We start from the raw sequence: 18,738 nt of genomic DNA on the forward strand, positions 1-18,738 counted from the left end.
GTTGCCAACTTTAGGTCATACACAAGTCTGGTTCAGCTCACTAAAGTCATTGAAAAAGTGAACTCATAATATGAACTTGAAATTATCTTTTTACACTGCCTGCCTGCCTTATTTCATGTGACTACCCTTGCTGTTGCCATTTCCCAGTGTGCTACAGTGTGCTACAATTTTTAAATATTCGGCTGAATCCGGACTAAATTGCACTGAGTTCCCTTTGAAATCAATGGGGATTAAGCCATGAAGCTAGGCCACTGAAAATATAAAAGTGGTTAAAAATGAATGACAATTCTATTTTTAAGCTTAGCAGCCACTACTATGTTCAAGGGAACTGAACAGCCTATTCCATCCTAAAATTCTGGAGCTTGTTCTGTCAGAAAAAGCATACGCTGCACTAATGGGTTAAATTATAGACTAATGGAAGGATGTGGGTGGCGCTGTGGGTAAAACCTCAGTGCCTAGGACTTGCTGATCGTAAGGTCGGTGGTTCGAATCCCCGTGGCAGGGTGAGCTGCCGTCGTTCGGTCCCAGCTGCTGCCCACCTAGCAGTTTGAAAGCACCCCTAAGTGCAAGTAGATAAATAGGTACCGCTTTATAGCGGGAAGGTAAATGGCGTTTCCGTGTGCTGCGCTGGTGCTGGCTCGCCAGAGCAGCTTCGTCACGCTGGCCATGTGACCTGGAAGTGTCCTCGGACAGCGCTGGCTCCCGGCCTCTTAAGTGAGATGAGCGCACAACCCTAGAGTCGGACACGACTGGCCCGTATGGGCAGAGGTACCTTTACCTTTATAGACTAATGGAAGCAGTTCTGCAGTTAAAGTTGATGGCCGTTTCAGTATTTTCTTATTACAACCGGGAACTACAGCAACATGTTGCAGAGTAGTTCTAGCCCATAATAGGAGTATCTCTGGTCTGGGTTCAAGTTAGGCTAGAACCGGAGTCTTGTGGCCTTATTTAGGCCTGGGGGGTGTTCAAGAGGGGAAGGGATAAACCATGCCTTTTTCTTTCCTCTACCCAGCCTTTCCCAGCTTTCCTATAGTGCTATGGCTCCCAGCCTATGTGTTGTAAAGCTAGTGGCCTGCAGAATGGGAAAGGGGAAATGTGCATTTTCCCCTTTCCTTTCAACTGAAATATCCCTGCATATTGCACGGAAAATAATTATTTATACCTGCAGCATGTATCTCCACACTGGTAATAATACTTCCCTCTAAGGTTCTTACCATAAGTTGCTAGGGCAGAGATGCCAAGCATGTCAGACCAAATAAATGCTGAGAACTACAATGTTCATGATCCCTGACCATTGGCCGTGTGGCTGGGGCTGATCAGAACTAGGAGTTCCCCACCTATTTCTTAGGACCTTGAGTAGCTAATCCCCCAACTTCCAGCCCCCCAGTTTTATTTTTCTCAGCTGGCACGTCAATGCTCTATATGTTTCTTTTTAAAAAACATTTTCATTCACAGATTTTATTATTGATTCACAAGCACATTTCCACACTGCCTTCCGGCTCTCGCAGCAGTTTACAATAACAGTCGAAACAGGTAAAATAACTAAAACAAATTAACATGTCAAAACAGAATTTGAACAGCCAGAGGAAGTTGAGAAGTTAAAAAGTTAAGAAACATTGATAGCCAGATGGGGAAAAAAGATACTGACTGCCTAAAACATTCAATTTATATTTTTGCCAATCATATCTACCGTAAAGAGTCCCACAAGCATATGCAAACACTCCCTTATTTTGGGGTGGTGTCATCCCCTGCGTTCACCATTGGTATACAGTCGTACCTTGGAAACCGAATGGAATCTGCTCCAGAAGTCCTTTCGACTTCCAAAACATTCAGAAACCAAAGCTGCAGCCAATTGGAAGCCCCACTGGACGTTCGGCTTCCAAAAATAGTTCGCAACCCGGAACAGTCACTTCCGGGTTTGTGATGTTAGGGAGCCAAAACGTTCGAGAACTAAGCTGTTTGAAAACCAAGGTATGACTGTATACAACAAAGCATTAAAATCATATTTATTGTACTATGACCCAGTGCACATGTAAGAGTGTGGATGTTCCTTTCTTTGGTCCTGCTTCTGCATTGCTGTGAACAAACCATGGTTTATTGTTTGAACTTGTGCTTTGTCTTGTTTCAGACACCACGAGCTGTAACCAAGGTTTGTTGGTTTGTTTGGGGGAGACAGACAACAACAACAAGCCCTGGGACAGATGGGGACATGCTAAGCCAAACCATGACTTAGGTTGCAGCAACAGGACTGGCAGGGGTGGGAGCAAAGCGGCAGTCTCCTCTCCAGGAGCGCACATGTTTAGACTAAACTGTTGTTTGGCTTAGTAGCACCTGCAAAGCGAGCCATTAAAGACAGGAGATTCAGCATGGGAAGAATCTGTCTTGTAAAGGGCATGATCTGACGATCGTTTTTCAAAATAAGTTCTCAGGAAAGATGATTAATAGCTAAAAAGTTGAACAGAGGTACATGTATAAATTACTATCGGGGTTAAAGGAAAGGGGTGGTTTTGCCATGCCGAACCTCAAGTTGTACTTAGAAGCCGCATGTCTGTGCTGGATTAAAGAATGGATGGTACTAAATTATACAGATATACTTGATCTTGAAGGATGGGACAACCGTTACAGTTGGCACTCATATCTATGTTATAATAAGGTAAAAGTCCACAGAAGAGTCTTAAATCATATAATCTGAAAACCCTTTTACAAGGTATGGGAAATATATAAAAGACTCTTGGAACCTAAAACACTGTGGTGGCTCTCACCCTTAGAGTCCATCTTGGTAAAGAAAAAGAACATGGAGGGGAAATGGGCAACCTATAAAGAGTTACTGAAAGAAGAACAGGGTCAACTTAAATCTAAAAAAGTTTGAGGAAATAGTTAAAAAGTTGAACAGAGGTACATGTGCCTGACGCCAGCAACCATTTTTGCATCTCGCCTACCCACCCTAGCGTATCTTATGCTTTGTCCTGTTGGTGGTTCAGATTCGGTCAACCTTTCAAGGAGATTACAAGGATGTCCCCTCAGCTTGTTTTATGAAGACCTGTTATTTTGTGTGGCATTTCAGACTTCCCGTTTAAAACAAGCCATTTGATTGAAGTTGTGGAAACCGTGTCTGGTTTGGCAGGCTGCAGCTTCAGAGGTGGAGCTTGTTTCCCCAAATTAAAATGACCATCCCCAGAGCGAGAAGGCTTTGCTGCATGCTTTCATATCGTTTCTTTGCCCGTTGCATGCTCCTGGGGTTTCCTTTGTGTTTGCATGTGATGTGGTATTGCATATCTCCACCCCCATTGTTCTGCCCGGACGCTGAGGTCCAGCGCTGAGGGCCTTCTGGCGGTTCCCTCATTGTGAGAAGCAAAGCTACAGGGATCCAGGCATAGGGCCTTCTCGGTAATGGCGCCCGCCCTTTGGAACACCCTCCCATCAGATGTCAAAGAGATAAACAACTACCTGACATTCAGAAGACATCTGAAGGCAGCCCTGTTCAGGGAAGTTTTTAATGCTGTTCGACAGTGGAATTTGCTGCCAAGGAGTGTGGTGGAGTCTTCTTTTTGGAGGTCTTTAAGCAGAGGCTTGACAACCATATGTCAGGAGTGCTCTGATGGTGTTTCCTGCTTGGCAGGGGGTTGGACTCGATGGCCCTTGTAGTCTCTTCCAACTCTATGATTCTATGATAATGTGTGACATCTTAGTGTATTTTTGGTCTTTGTGGAAGCCGCCCAGAGTGCCTGGGGAAACCCAGCCAGATGGGCGGGGTACAAATAATAAGTTGTTATTATTATTATTATTATTATTATTATTATTATTAGCGCAGTTTTGTGTGACATGCCTCTGCATTTGTTTGCACGTGCCGTGCTGCCATGGGTGTTTGCCTATATTGTTCTGGCTTCATGGGTTGCTGCACTTTTTTTTTATGTCGTGGACAAACTGGCGCGAGTTAATTATTCATCTGGTAATTATTCAGCCAGGTAATATAAATAACAATCACATATATTATTCTATTAGTAGTTATTCTCGTGTCAAAGCTTTTCAATGGCTTTCTCCGACTCCCTTACCAAATAAAGGTTGGCAATGCATGGGGATCTCTTTTCAGCCTGGCAGCCCTATTCTCTGGTGAGCAATCTGCTGTGCCCCGCAGGCCAGGGATGGGCAGGGCCAGAGGCGAAAGCAGATGTGGTCATGCAGAATGAGCAGAACAGTGGGTAGGACTATTGCCTCTGTACAGTAGATTGCATTCCAGCTGCACAAGGCCAGATGTTTCTGCACAAATGCACTCCACACTTTTCATCCAGGCAAGCGAGAGGCATTGTCACAGTTTGATGACACACACAAAAGCATTCAGCGTGAGACTCTTAATCTCTGGGTTCGAGTCCCATGTTGGGGGAAAAGATTTCTGCGTTGCAGCGGGTTGGACTAGATGACCCTTATGGTCCCTTCCAACTCTACAATTCTATGAGCAATGATTTCAATTTACAAGAAAGGAGATTCTGACTAAATGTTCGGAAAAACCTTTTGACAGTAAGAGCTGTTTGGGAATGGAACAGACTCCCACGAGAGGTGGTGGACTCTCCTTCCTTGGACGATTTTAAACAGAGGTTGGGTGGCCATCTGACATGGATGTTTTAGCTGAGATTCCTGCATTGCAGGGGGTTGGAGTAGATGACCCTTGGGTCCCTTCCAACTGTCTATGATTCGTTCAAGGAGGGTGTAAAGCCTAGGGGTGTGTGACGCCTAGGGAGAATCCCAGGGACCAGACAGAGAGTTATGGAGGGCTGCATTTGTAGACAGTAAGGTTCAATCATACATAAGGACTAGGCAGCTGCCTGGGATATCATAATTCAAATAATTACTGCAACTCCAAAAGCAGCAAGTCTCAGCCAGCGCTCACAATCAGCCAGGCGCACTTTGCGAGTAGGAATTGTCTGATTGGAGAAATCTTGGTGCCATGCACAGAGACTTGAGATTGAATATTAAAATTGCCATGGAGGGCGCAGGAGGAGAACCGACTCTAAAGTAAGATCGCTGGCTGCTGCCTTCCAACTCTTAAGTGCTACTTTGTCTCCCCTCCCCACCCCAAACATGTAAGTTTAAATCTAGTCCAATGTTTTACATCACACACACACACACACACACACACAGAGGTATTTGTAAATATTACTTACCGTATTTTTTGCACCATAGGACGCACCGGACAATAGGACGCACCTTGTTTTAAAGGGGGGAGAACAAGAAGAAAAAAATCTCCCCCTCTCTGTCCAGCTCCCCTTCAGCGAAGCGGCAGGAGGCGCTGCGCAGAGAGGGGGAGAGTTTCCCCCCTCTTGTTTTCCCCCTCTAAAACAAGGTGCTGTTTAAGGTGCGTTCAGTCGCCTTCAGGCGGCTACCTTGGAAGCCTGGAGAGCGAGAGGGGTCATAGCCGCGCGTCACCTCTCCAGCCAGGAGAGGGTCGTGGGGCAATGGCTTCTTTAGCCCCGCGTGTGCTCTCCTGGCTGGAGAGGTGGCGCGCAGATAAAGAGGCTCCTGCCATAGCCACGCGTCACCTCTCCAGCTGGGAGAGGGTCGCGGGGCTATGGCTTCTTCGCTTCATAGGACACACACACATTTCCCCTTCATTTTTGAAGGGGAAAAAGTGCGTCCTTTAGAGCGAAAAATACGGTATTCAAATGACTTGCTGTTTGGGCCAGTATTGCAGGGCCTGTGCCTCATTTATGTTTGTGGTGTCTAATTAAGAATTGCTATTAAAAATTTGATATTAACACTATGTCACTGGTGTGAATTGTGTATTAGTTCATGTGTTAAAATAATTAATAATAATAATGGAAAGTGCCGCTAAACTGAGAGGGAGACGACTAGCCATTCTCATTTAGTGCTCATAACCTCGGTTCCAGCAACCATGTGGCAGATAGCTTTTCTGCCCCAAATGTGCCCCAAATCCTTTCTGCCATCATGACCTCCCAACCACTCCCATTATCTTTCAGCACAATAGCCCAAACCGTTATGCTGTTGTTTTAGTTTTAGTAAGATTTAGCTCTTAACACTGCAGGGTGATCAAATTACTATCTTCATGCTATGTGTAATCAGGCACATTGTGTTGGGAAAAGTATCCCTGAAAGTGAAATGAAGCATTCATTTAGCTGTACATAAAAATAGTCCGTAACAATTAGTCATAATATTTTGATGCATAATGTATCTAACTGAAACTGTTTATTAAATAATTTTCGTAATAGAGCACGGCTGATATTTTATGGTAATAAATTATGGATTTCATCGTGTAAATAAAGAATAACACAAGTAATGACATGTAATATAAATATAAATGGGAATGGAACAATGGAGAATTGTAGAAGGTGGAACATACTATTTTATAGGGTCTGAAATATAAAGCAGTCTTATCTTCTCCTGCCCAAGAGATACACAGTAAAGCCAGAGGGTGATATCCAACATTAGTCAAGCTCAGATTTGATCTACTGATTTCATAGGGTATTCTTTTAAGTAGGACTTAGTTGGATGGCTCCCAGAGCGTTTGGCCTCGATCCAACAAAGGGACATGTGTGAATGTGCGTGAACTGCACATATAGCCAGAGTTTCACATGGCAGTTTTTATGGGTGCCACTTCAGGTTTGGGTAAAAAGATGCCAAAAAGCACCCGCAGCAAGGGTATGCTCACAACAAGATTCAATGGACTTTCTGTTATCCTCCAATTCTTTGTTTCCTTTAATATGCTCTTTTGGAAGAAACCGGAAATTCAACATCTCCCAACACCCCAAACTAAAGTTGATTAAATAAGGGACAAGTAAAGAAGAATTTATTTCTAAACCCTCAAGTAGGAAAGCAGTAATCTTGGCTGGACCTGCAATTAGGAAGGTTTTCCTTACCATTAAGAAGGGGCTTGTGAATAGACATTGGAGACATCCTTGGCATAGGAAGGGAATTGCTGGATAACCTTGTGCTTTAGTAATTGCTTGGCTGCTGATTGTGGAGAAATTCAGCATCACTAGACAACCTAGCTAGAGAGTATTTGTGATAAGAATGAGAGACTGAAGTGTAAACTATGTCTCAACTGATAGCCCGTTTCTGTGCAGAATAATACTTAATACAGTAGTATGTATTATCTCAAAATGGTGTCATTTATACCAGTCCTTTGTAAAACCATAAAATTTAGTAGCAGGAATGCTATTAACGCCACATAAGTGATGCAATTAGGAGAAGGTAAATATCAAGAAAGCAAAGAAATGCAAAATTCCTGCTGCTGTCATTAAGCAGCATAGTAGTCTTACCTCTGCTGCAACATGAGACAGTAAAACAATGAATTACAAAATTTACAACACCTGTATAATGGCCATGAGAACGGTGGAAGCAAGACGTTATTTAGCCTAAATTTATGCAGTTAATATTTTGTAGAGAGGAAATGGCAAAGAACTGGAAGACCTGTACACTATAATTTTGAATAACCACTTTAGAACTGTAGGTGTGGCGTCTAATGAATGGTTTAAGGAAATGACTGGTGTTTTCTGATTTATTTGATTATGTTATGTCATACTGAAGATATAGGACTTGTGTGCTTGTCACAGGGTAGGTGGGTGGGTAACTGTATACAATTATTATAAAGCAAGGTGTGTCTATATCTTGGTTATATTAATTATTGCTTATGTACAGCTTAAAAATAATTGAAGCACTGAATATCCAATACACTCACACACATACATATATATACATAAAACAATGTATGTGTGTGTAACACACAATTGTATAAGTTATAGGTTTAATTCAGATGACGATCCGAATCATAGTTTGGAGAATTGGGAATGTATTGCAGACTTATGCTTCTTACCCTACTCTCCCTCTTCCTCTTTTGTCAATCTCACTTCCATTTCCAGCTTTTTACAAATTCACAGCATGTCGGTGGGCCCTGATGTGGATCATAACTCCAGGTTGAGTGGGGTGGTTGGGGTTGTAGAAGGTTTTAAGCCTGTGCTCAAGGGCAAACTAGGATTGAAATAAGCATGGCCGTGAACCTGGCGGTTTTCATTAGCGCTCTTCTCTGAAGCATGACTTGCACGCTTTCAAATAAAGGTTTTTAAGTTTATGTTAAGCATAGTTTGCAGGCATCATGGTAACGTGGGTAAAAGAACCCTGGAGATGAAGAATAAGGCAGACAATGAAAGGTATCCCAAGCTAGGATTGCAATGTGACATCTGAACTGGGCCATAGGATAAAACATGTTCATTCACAGGATTGTAGTCATAATCCAGTTCACTTATGAGCATTTAGTTCTAATTGAAATCAATGACTTTGCCAGATTGTGATCTTTATATCTTGAAATCAGTGAGCACTTTTCGGTCCGATTTATGTCAGTAGAACAGTTAAGCATGTACAGTACTTAAACCCCTCTCATTTAAATAAGTTGCCCTGACAGTCAAACTGTGTGTATGATTACTTTGAGCTAAGTTTCATGTGACTCCTCCTTGTATTGTGCCATTTTATTTATTTATTTTTTGCTTTATGCATACATCGCTACTCCAAATAACGCTGATCTTTTTTGAGGGCTCATTTGAAATTCAGATTTCCTTGCATGGATTTTTTTCTATTAACTCCAGGAAGGTTGCTATTGAGCACAATTATTCCCTCTACTTCCAATGTTCAGAGTGTGAGCGCCATTTTTTATGTAGCCAAACTTCCACTGGCCACATGCAAGAAGGAGATATCGGCAGGTTTAGGAAGGATCTAAAGGATTGCAGATGGAAGAAACAATGTTTCTTGGGGGGGGGGAGAGACCCTAAGGGAGTTTTTATTAAAAACCCACCAACCTCCAAACAAGCAAATGAGTACAGAGTGACTGTTTAGGGATATGGGGAAGAGAAAGTCAAGTTTGATGGGAAATGGAATGGAATATCTTGGCAAAGGGTATGGCTCAGTGAATGGAATGATGAACATCTTGTTTCAGGCCTACCCTTCTATAATTATTTTATAAAGAATAATTCACAGACTCATTGCCATTCAAAATGTTTGCTCTCTTTTGATGTCTTATTTTTCATTTTTGTGCCCCATAAATATACATAGGCACTGTACTGTGATGGTGTGAGGGAAAGGCTTATCTTATAACCTGTTACTGGTGTTACCTTCCCCCCTGGATATTGGACAAATTCCTAAACAAATATTGTATAACCATGAGGCATCTTATGTATATTTGTGTATTAAAACAGACCAACACTTGCTTTTCTTTTTCTTGTTTAATGGTACCATATTTCTGAAAGTTTGCCAGGCACATTCCATAATTAAGCTCTTCTGGCTGAAACACTTCTAAGCGATTTTCATTGCTGGCCGGATGCGGGGATGGGAAAACTCATTTCAGCAAGTTAGTATGATTTTTATACTTGCTACTAGGTATTCTGCCTTCCAGCTCGGGTTACTGTTGGTTTTTCCTTGCATGCAGCAGTCTAAAATCAAGTCCACCATTAACAGTAAGAAAAAGTTAATCTTCCAAAAGGGCTACGTTTTTAGAACTTGATGTTTGCAGTTGACATTTTCACAATCCTCATTGCATCTTTTGAATGCTTAGTTAAACATGCTTAGATGGATCCACAAAGTACCATTTGTCTTGAATCAGAACACCTAAATAGTAGGTACTGACTTTCTTCTCCCTGTTCTGGTCTTGGCTAGAGAAGGGAGCGACGGGAGTATCAAGTTAGATTTCTCCCACTGCGGTCTAGAATCCTGTCCTGGGGTATCAGGTAACTTTCAGCAACCAAGGATTCTAAGCTGCTGATGGATGCAAAATTCACTCTCTCCTTGTGGGCAACTTGTTGCCTAGAAAGGTCACCTCTGCGCTGTATCCGCCAAACTGGTTGTCAGTCCTTGGCCAGATCACCCAACAAAACGAGATTCATAAGTGTGTTGGCTGAGCTTAAGAAAAGGGTCATAAACGAGACGCCAAAAGCCCCCGAGACAATAGGATCAGCTTGACTAAATCTATGTGAGGATGGCACAAAATAGCCTCCCAAGTGTTCTCTGAACAAGGAGGAAGCATAACATACCTATCTTATGCTGCGTTGCTCTGCTGAGGGTAAAATACAGTCCAGATTGTGGGTGGAACAGCTGCTGCTAACAGTCCCGGTTGATGCCACATGGTTATTACTCCTGCTTTGTTCAGTGTGTCTGAAGAAGGGCATACCAACATTCCCCATGTCAATATTTATATCAGAAGGGATATGCTCTCCCTCTGCAAATGCTACTGTTGTCTTAAGCTCCAGTTACAGAATTAGTCTTGTCAAGTCCATTTATGTCCTGCCTCAAGTACTTAGCCATTGATTCAGTGAATGTGTGGAATCTTTCTGCAGCCATCAGTGGTATGAGAAGCATGGCATCCCTGATGAACAGTGTGACTTCTTTATTGCATGCTTTGAACCCCATGGATTCTTTCAGCTCTTTGTTCTGGTTTTCCTACCTTATCTTCAGATGGCAAGGAGGCAGCTTATAGGCAGGGCTTTTTTTCATCTGGAACTCACCGGAACTCAGTTCCGGAACCCGGGCGCCATTGCCATTATAAGAGAAGAAGGGAGTTGTTCATGGGGCATTCTGGCACCTCTTTTTCTAGAAAAATAGCACTGGTTATAGATACAGATGTGTCAGCCAAGATCAGCTAAGCCACACAATAACTTCTGCACATTCCTTCGAAAGACCTCTGTAATTAAAAAAAATATCTTGACCAAGATTGCTAGAATTCATGCCAAAATTTGATTTGGTTTTAGTCATAGCACCAAATGCTACGCCAGGATTTTTGACTGAGCAAAAGGTCCCATCTTAACCGAGTTTGCTTTGCTGGCCACAAATCTTTTTATTTGTCGTACATTAGCACTCATTTCGCCAGATGCTGTTGACATCTGGTGTTACATGCTGCCCAGGAAATATGTTAAGCATTTTGTATGTGATATAAGACTAAATGTGCTTGTGATATCCCAATGAGAAATGAGCATGTTCACTTAACACAAGGGTTGTTAACCTGGTCCCTACCAACCACTAGTGGGCATTTCAGGATTCTAGGTGGGCGGTAGGGGGTTCTACGGCACAAGCGGAATCCTCCTTCCATCGAGTGCTGGTGGGCGGTAAGGAAATTTTACCATCAAGAAAGATGCATTAGTGGGCGGTAGGTATAAAAGGGTTGACTACCCCGGCCTAACATCTAGCAGTAAGACTCCTATCAGGAACAAATCGTAAATATTACACAACACGTGTCTTGAAGGAAGTGGGTGCCCATGTTTTATAAGCCCAATCTGATGTCTTTATATTGACCCTTAAAGCTCTAAAATGCTTAGGCCATGGATACCTTAAACAGCAACCTTCTCCATATGTCCCCCATTGTTTTCAGAAGGGTAATTGTCACCTGTGAGATCTATAGGGCTTGTCCAGCCAAACACAGAGCAGGGAGTCTATACTGTGTCATTCCCTAGTGGCAGGTGTGCTGTTGTCACCTGCCTTATGTGCCAGTTCATGCAGCCTCCCTGTCCCACCTGCTGTGTATCATTCTCATCCCCAGCCATCGATACGCTCCTGTGTGAACCGTAGCTCAGGTTGGTGACTGGGCTGCATTGCACTGGTGGGGTGGGCCAGGCTTGAGTTGTCCTTTTACCATTTTTGTTCCTCTCTGGCTTCAGGTCTCTCTTGGCCAGTTGGGAGATGGAACATGCATTGCCTTCTCTGGCCGACACGAGCTGTCCTTAAGACTTTTATATATCCCCCCCCCCATTGGTTATGGGATTGGTCCCCCCCCATTGGTTATGGGATAATTCATTCCGTAGAATTCCCAGTCCACTAGGCACTTAGTGAAGATGCTTCCGTTTAATGGCTGTGCTCTTAATCCATTTCTCTTGCACACACCTGCTCCCCACCCACCTGATTCTTTCATGGCAATATCAGGCATTTTCTTCTTGATGGCATTTGTGCCAATTGCAACAATGTGAGCATTCATTTGTGTGTCCCTCCGACTCTGCTAGCCATTCTCCAGTCTTGCTTATGCCCTTGCAGGCTTTTGAGTGAACAACGGCTGATGTGGACCAGGAAGGTGTTTCCCCTTTGTAGATTTGAAAGATGGGATTTTGCGAACGTGTGTTTATGCTTTCTTGCATTAGAGTAGGAGGTAAACTTATGTCTTGTCTGAGGGAGGGGGCGGGAATCAAACCAGCCACCCTAGGGGTGAATGCTTGCTTGTGCTTTGTTATAGCACACCAAGGAGTTTGCTTGGCTGTGGCCACAGTTTCTTTTGGGCTTTTTGTGTGTCTTCCATGTCTGTAGTGTGTAGCATTGTGACGGATATGTCCTTGGCATATATTCTGCATGGATCGGCTCCCTGTGCTTCTGTGTTACATAATCACTGGCTCTGCCCAACGGGTGTAGTGTTGATGTGTCTACGTCATTCTGCCATTTTGGGATTTTCTGGTTGTGCATGTTTCCTTCTCCTCTGCCAGACAGAGCAAGTATAGGATACAGCAGCCTTCCTCGTCTTCCGTATAATGTAGGGTTGCTCTGCTGAGCGCAGGTGCACTGAAATATTGCTCACGTCCGCACTAGACTCGGACAGATGTAAATGTTTCAGGCTTGGTGCGTTGAACTCAGTTGCAGGATTCGTGGATTTGCCCTGCTTAAAGAGGGGTGATTTGTGTGCTCTTCCTTCAGTTGCAATATAGACTGTGCAGAGGAAGCATACTTATCTTCTGACCCACTAATCCAGCTGCACCGCAACAGCCCCAAATGTCAGCTCTTGAAAGGCTTAATAAATCTGCCAGCGGGGGGGGGGGGGAGTTTGCTGTCTGCCTAACTCTGCAAAAGTGGAAAAATCTAAAGCATTTTACAAACCATAGCACATGGCTGGTGCTTTATAAGCCTTTTGGTCTTCGTGTTTCTCGGCCCTCCTACAAGTTGCTTTGAGGAGTTTTCTTTCAGGTATTGGATCCTGACTGACAGCTAACTTTCAGAATATCCTCCGATAAAAAGTGTCTCATGCTTTCACTTTTCACACTCTCAGTCTACTGTCTTAAGGGAATCTGTGGCATTTTTCTCAGATTTTATTTATTTAGCAAGCCTTTTGTCCCATTTAATCAACAAAAACTTCTAAGTGGTTTGCACAGAGCAATATAAAATCTTAATTAAAAATACAGATGATTACCTCCCCAGCTTGTTGGTTTCAGCAATGCTCTGGTTAAGTGTCTGGTTCTTCCCAGATCTTTTCGGAAGTCCATGGCCAGGGGTTAAGCTTCAGCTCTACAGCAACGAGGCTACGCTGTTGCTCTGCAGAGTGGGAACGCTTACCCATTGCACAAGCTTTTCTTTCTTTCTTTTTAAGGTTCTTGTTGCTAGTTTGATCTCTCCTTCATTTGTTACCTTTTCCAGCATCACTCCCACTAATGGTGAACTCAGACGATGAGTTCCAGCAGGACTCTAGCCAAAACAACAGAAACTGGAAAATAGGGAGGAAGGGATTGGCGTGCTCAGAGGAGACCCAAGGTTCGCAGGAACACCTGTGCACACTTTCTAAGGGGGCAACCTCCCCACTAAAAAAGGACTGAGCATCCTCAGTGGCCACATAATATTGAGTGTCTGTTGTGTAAAACATAATATTAGTAAATAAAGGGAGAATGTAGTGTCCTGGCTGATGATGGAACTTTGCCCAGGCACATCACACTGCAATATTGTATTGTAAGTCCTATGCGTTCTTTCCTAATGAGTTACCTGGCAGTCTCAGGGCTGCCTCATATGTGCTTGAAGCTGTTGTGTGCAAAAGCTCCCTCCCCCATTTGTTGAGTGCAATGATACTAGCACTGCATATAAGGAATCATTGGCCCCCTAAAAGCTGTTGAGCCTTTCTGGGTAAAGAAGGCTTTTTTTCACTGGTGGGTTCTACTTGCAAACATCTCCCCATCCACTGGTAAAAAGAAAAAAAGGTAAAGGACCCCTGGATGGTTAAGTCCAGTCAAAGGCGACTATGGGGCACGGGTGGCGCTCTGGTCTAAACCACTGAGCCTCTTGGGTTTGCCAATCAGAAGGTCAGTGGTTCAAATCCCCGCGACGGGATGAGCTCCCGTTGCTCGGTCCCAGCTCCTGCCAACCTAGCAGTTCAAAAGCATGCCAAAAGTGCAAGTAGATAAATAGGTACCACTGTGGCGGGAAGGTAAACGGTGTTTCCGTGCACTCTGGTTTCTGTCATGGTGTTCCGTTGCTCAAGAATTGGTTTAGTTATTCTGGCCACATGACCCGGAAGGCTGTCTGTGGACTAACACCAACTCCCTCAGCCTGAAATCTATTTCTGCTTGGGATGCTGTGGGATTTGAACCAGTGGCTCAGGAAAGCCCTTTTCCTGTTGCTATCAGGGTCAGTTTTCTGTCCTCCAAACTGCTTCAGTTGTGGCATTAAGTGCGAGATGAGATGCTATGTACTGTATCACCACCTGTCTATTGGAGAGACACATCACCTTGGGAGATTCGGAGAAGTCATAATACTATTGTCTCAATGTCCAAGTCTTGATGTTACAGAAATGACATTTAGGGCTACATAGGGATTTTTCTTCCTGCATGCTTGGGAGTTTCTGTGCAAATAAGAAAAATGTCAACAACACCAAGTTATTATCATTTGAGAGGAAAACATTTCAGCACCACTGCAGTATATTTTCAGTGTTTTCCTTGAAATCTAATGTTTGTTTGTTTTAAGAAACAGGTATTTACTAAAGCCAGCTTCTAAGCTGACTCAGCTGGAACGCTCCAACATTCCCTAAAATTGCTTGAGTAGGAAGTGGGAACAGAGTGTTCTCAGTTTTAGGTCACCAAGGCTGTGGATCTCTTTTCATTTCAGCACAACAGTCAAAAGGTTTTTCACATCCAGGTACAACACAGAGAATCTATCTGGAGTTGAAATGAGGTTTATTTGTTTGGTAAATGGGGCTTTTTCATAACCATCAGCTAATAAAAGATTTCTTTTGCAGCATTGTGGAATTTTTTTTTGTAAAATAAATTGTACTTGCCTCTGCCAGAGGGACAAAGTCTGTGCTCCTCAAATCGTTCCTTCAGCAGCAATCCCATTGACACAAGAGTTTGTAGTATGACCCATTATTTTATTCTTAAAGAGACCCAGTTTGTTATACAATTGGATGATAGAAAATAAGACTAGAATTTGTTTTTCATCAGTGAAGGCCTTCTGCTAATAACAGACTGCTTTATTTTTGTTGTTGGACCATTTTACATCTCTAAAGAACGGGGGCAATTACAAGCTTCAGGCCTTTTGGTTTGCCGCTACACGTAGCTATTGTATTCATTACACAAATCGTACCTTCTTAAATTAAATTAAGCCAGCAACTGTTGTGCACTTATTAGGTACCTATTATAAGTGTTCCCGTTGCTTTTTAAATATTTGGCTGCCACCATAGCCAGCTTTTGAAAACCCTTAACGCATAATGAGATCTAAGGAACACCAGCTGTTTCTTGAAAATGAGAACATCATAGCTGCCATTACAGGTCAGATATCTTGCTTCGTATCCAGCAATCTGCAGTGACCAGTGTCCTAAGCTTTATAGGCAGCAGGGTTTGTGATGATTTGTGCTCATAGTGCTATTGGGCCACCCACGTGCGACCCCACTTTCGATAATGCTTGTTCCTTCAAAGATTTTGAGGTGGTTGCACTGTTACATTTCCAATCGGTGAATATCCCTGCCAAAATCCTATAAACTTTTTGCACCAGTAATGTTCTGGTTGGTTTTTGTCCCACTTTTGTTGTGCTGTAGCCCCTCCAGACAGCAGCAATGTGATAGCTCCGAGGAAGCATTGCAGAATGAACTAAAGCAGAATAAAGCTAGCGCTGATCATAGAATTGTAGAGGTGGAAGGGACCTGAGGATCATTTCGTCCAACCCCCTGCAATGCAAGGATATGCAGTTGTCCCATACAGGGATCAAACCTGCAACCTTCACATTATCAGCACCACACTCTAACCAATTGAGCTATCCAAGCTTTAATGGACTGTTATTGTATAAAAAGTGCATTTCAGAATACACCCATAATAAAATAATAGTGTGGATGGGCCCAAAGGATAAACACACGTAGGGCTTATCCACATTTACCTTTCCTTTGCATTTTCCAGCCCGAAACGGCCTCGGCCCAGTATACCTGAAGGAGCATCTCCACCCCCATCGCTCAGCCCGTACACTGAGGTCCAGCTCCAAGGGCCTCCTGGCGGTTCCCTCACTGCGAGAAGTGAGGTTACAGGGAACCAGGCAAAGGGCCTTCTCTGTAGTGGCACCCGCCTTGTGGAATACCCTCCCATCAGATGTCAAGGAAATAAACTATCTGACTTTTAGAAGACATCTGAAGGCAACCTTGTTTAGGAAAGTTTTTTATTGTTTGATGTTTTATCGCATTTTTAATATTCTGTTGGGAGCCGTCTACAGTGGCTGGGGAAACCCAGCTAGATGGGTGGGGTATAAATAAATTTATTATTATTATTATTATTATTATTATTATTATTATCCATGTCCGAGTACCACTGCTTTTGTTTCTGTTTGCTCTGGAGCTTTCCCCAGGAAAACCTGCTCTTTAAAGCTGCATCAGAGCAAATGGCAGTCCACAGAAATCCCCAAATTGCCATTTGCTCCAATTGAGTGCTGAAGAGTAGGTTTTTGCTCAGAAAGCTCAGGACACGGGGCTTTAAAGTGTGGACCTGTGTATGTGGATAAGCCCATAGTGCAGAACCAGCTTAAGAGAAGTTAACATAATTCATGTATAAGATTCTGATTTTCCCTTGAGTCCAAAATCAAATTTCTCTCAAGGGTCCAGGCACTACCTCTTATTTAGTGGGTTGCTGGTGACTTGCTTTGACGAGGCGCACCTCTTACCTTTGTTTTCACGCTTGTAAACAGACTGTCCACACACCAGAGACCTTTTTGGCCCCTCTTTGCTTTGTGTTCTGTAGCATCCTACCTGTAGCATCACCAAGAATCGGAACCCAGGGCAGGGCTGCACATGCAGGAGTAGACCCGATTCACAATGGTTCTCATTATGTTTTATGGGTCGACGTAAACAGGTTTCAGTCAGCAAGACTAGTGGGAGAGAGGTGAAAACCTGCCCCCCCCCCCAGAAGCTGAGGTCATCAGGAGCTGGAGGCAAATATTGCATTCACCTCCCCGAGTTAGGTAAAACACTGAACCTAGAAATATCATTGCAGCAGATGATGGCCTCCACTGAGAAGCTAGAGACTCATTATAGGTATAAGGAATATTGTAATATAATACCTTGGTGCACAGTGTGGCCCTTTGTACCAAGATATTCATTCAAGTATGATGTCCTGATTTTTTTTCCAAAGCGTGCTTGACACTCATATTTTGTATGACATATATAGGTTCAAATGACAAACAAAATGTTGGTGATTTTTTAAAAAAGTTTTGAAACTTTGCTGCAAGTAACATCTATGTTTATGCAATATTCATTTATATCTAAAAGTTTTCTTGAATTTTCTGTTTTACAACTTAAAGTACAGTGGTACCTCTAGACATGAACGGGATCCATTCCGGAGCCCTGTTCGCATCTAGAAGCAAATGTAACCAGCGACGGCATGTCTTCGCACGCACACGTCGCATTTCACCGCTTCTGCGCATGCACGTGACGTCATTTTGAGCATCTGCGCATTCGCAAGTGGTGAAACCCGGAAGTAACATGCTCCGTTACTTCCGGGTTGCCGCGGAGCGCAACTCGAACGCGCTCATCATGAAGCACATTCAACCCGCGGTATGACTGTTCTCATTTTTTACATCCTTAAGATATCAGTGACTTTCCTTCTTCTCTTTCCATGGTTCATTTTACATATTATATATATATTACATATTATAAATCCCTGCATATTTTACCAAATCAATACCATTCAGTGCTACATTATTACATCCAGCCTAACTTATTTACATTGTTGAATTTATCTCAATGCTGCAAGCTATTTCCCATATATTCAATAAACATTTTCCATTCTTCTCTAAACGTATGTTTTTCTTGTTCTCTTATTCTATATGTTAAGTCTGCAAGCTGCGCATATTCTGCCGACTTAAGTTGTCACTCTTTGGTTGGGACCTCGGTTTATGCAATATTCAGAAGAACAAGATAGTGTGTGTTTTTAGTCTGCCACATGTCAAGTTTTTCATTAAACGTGTCTTGATTTCATCACCTCTTTTCTTGGCTTGTCGATGAGTCACTCTTCTGGGCTGTGTTTATTAACCCAGCCATGCTCTAGATATTAGGAACAGCACAGTACTGAGAAAACAGTCCCAGCCTCCAGGTTTTTCTACCTTTAGTTTTCGCAGTGAGAGTTGTAGAATGTGCAGCACTTCTGACCAGTTTTACATGTTGGCACTGGGCTGCCTTATTTTTCTTGAAGATGTAAATTGGCCAATACTTCGTTGTTTAAAAAGTCCTCAGTACCAAATGTTCCAGTTTTTTAAAATAAAAAATCCAGCATTTAAAAAATGATTTATGTGAAATATTCTATTAATATTCAAAAAGCATTCACACTATAAGAAAGGGGAGTGTTGATTGCCTTCATATTCTGCTTATGAGTTTCTAGACCTATCTGACACACTGTTCTAAACAGAATAGTACATAGACCTTGTTCAGCAAGGTTATTAAAATATATATCTTGCATTGATTAGTGTTTTTCTTTTATTGGGGTTCACCATGCAGTTATGTATGAAAATGGTGCTTCAGAGGCTTTTCAGATATTTCATTCC

This window comes from Podarcis liolepis (genome assembly GCF_965112155.1).
Source record: "Podarcis liolepis genome assembly, chromosome: 11".
NCBI classification, from domain to species: Eukaryota; Metazoa; Chordata; class Lepidosauria; order Squamata; family Lacertidae; genus Podarcis; species Podarcis liolepis.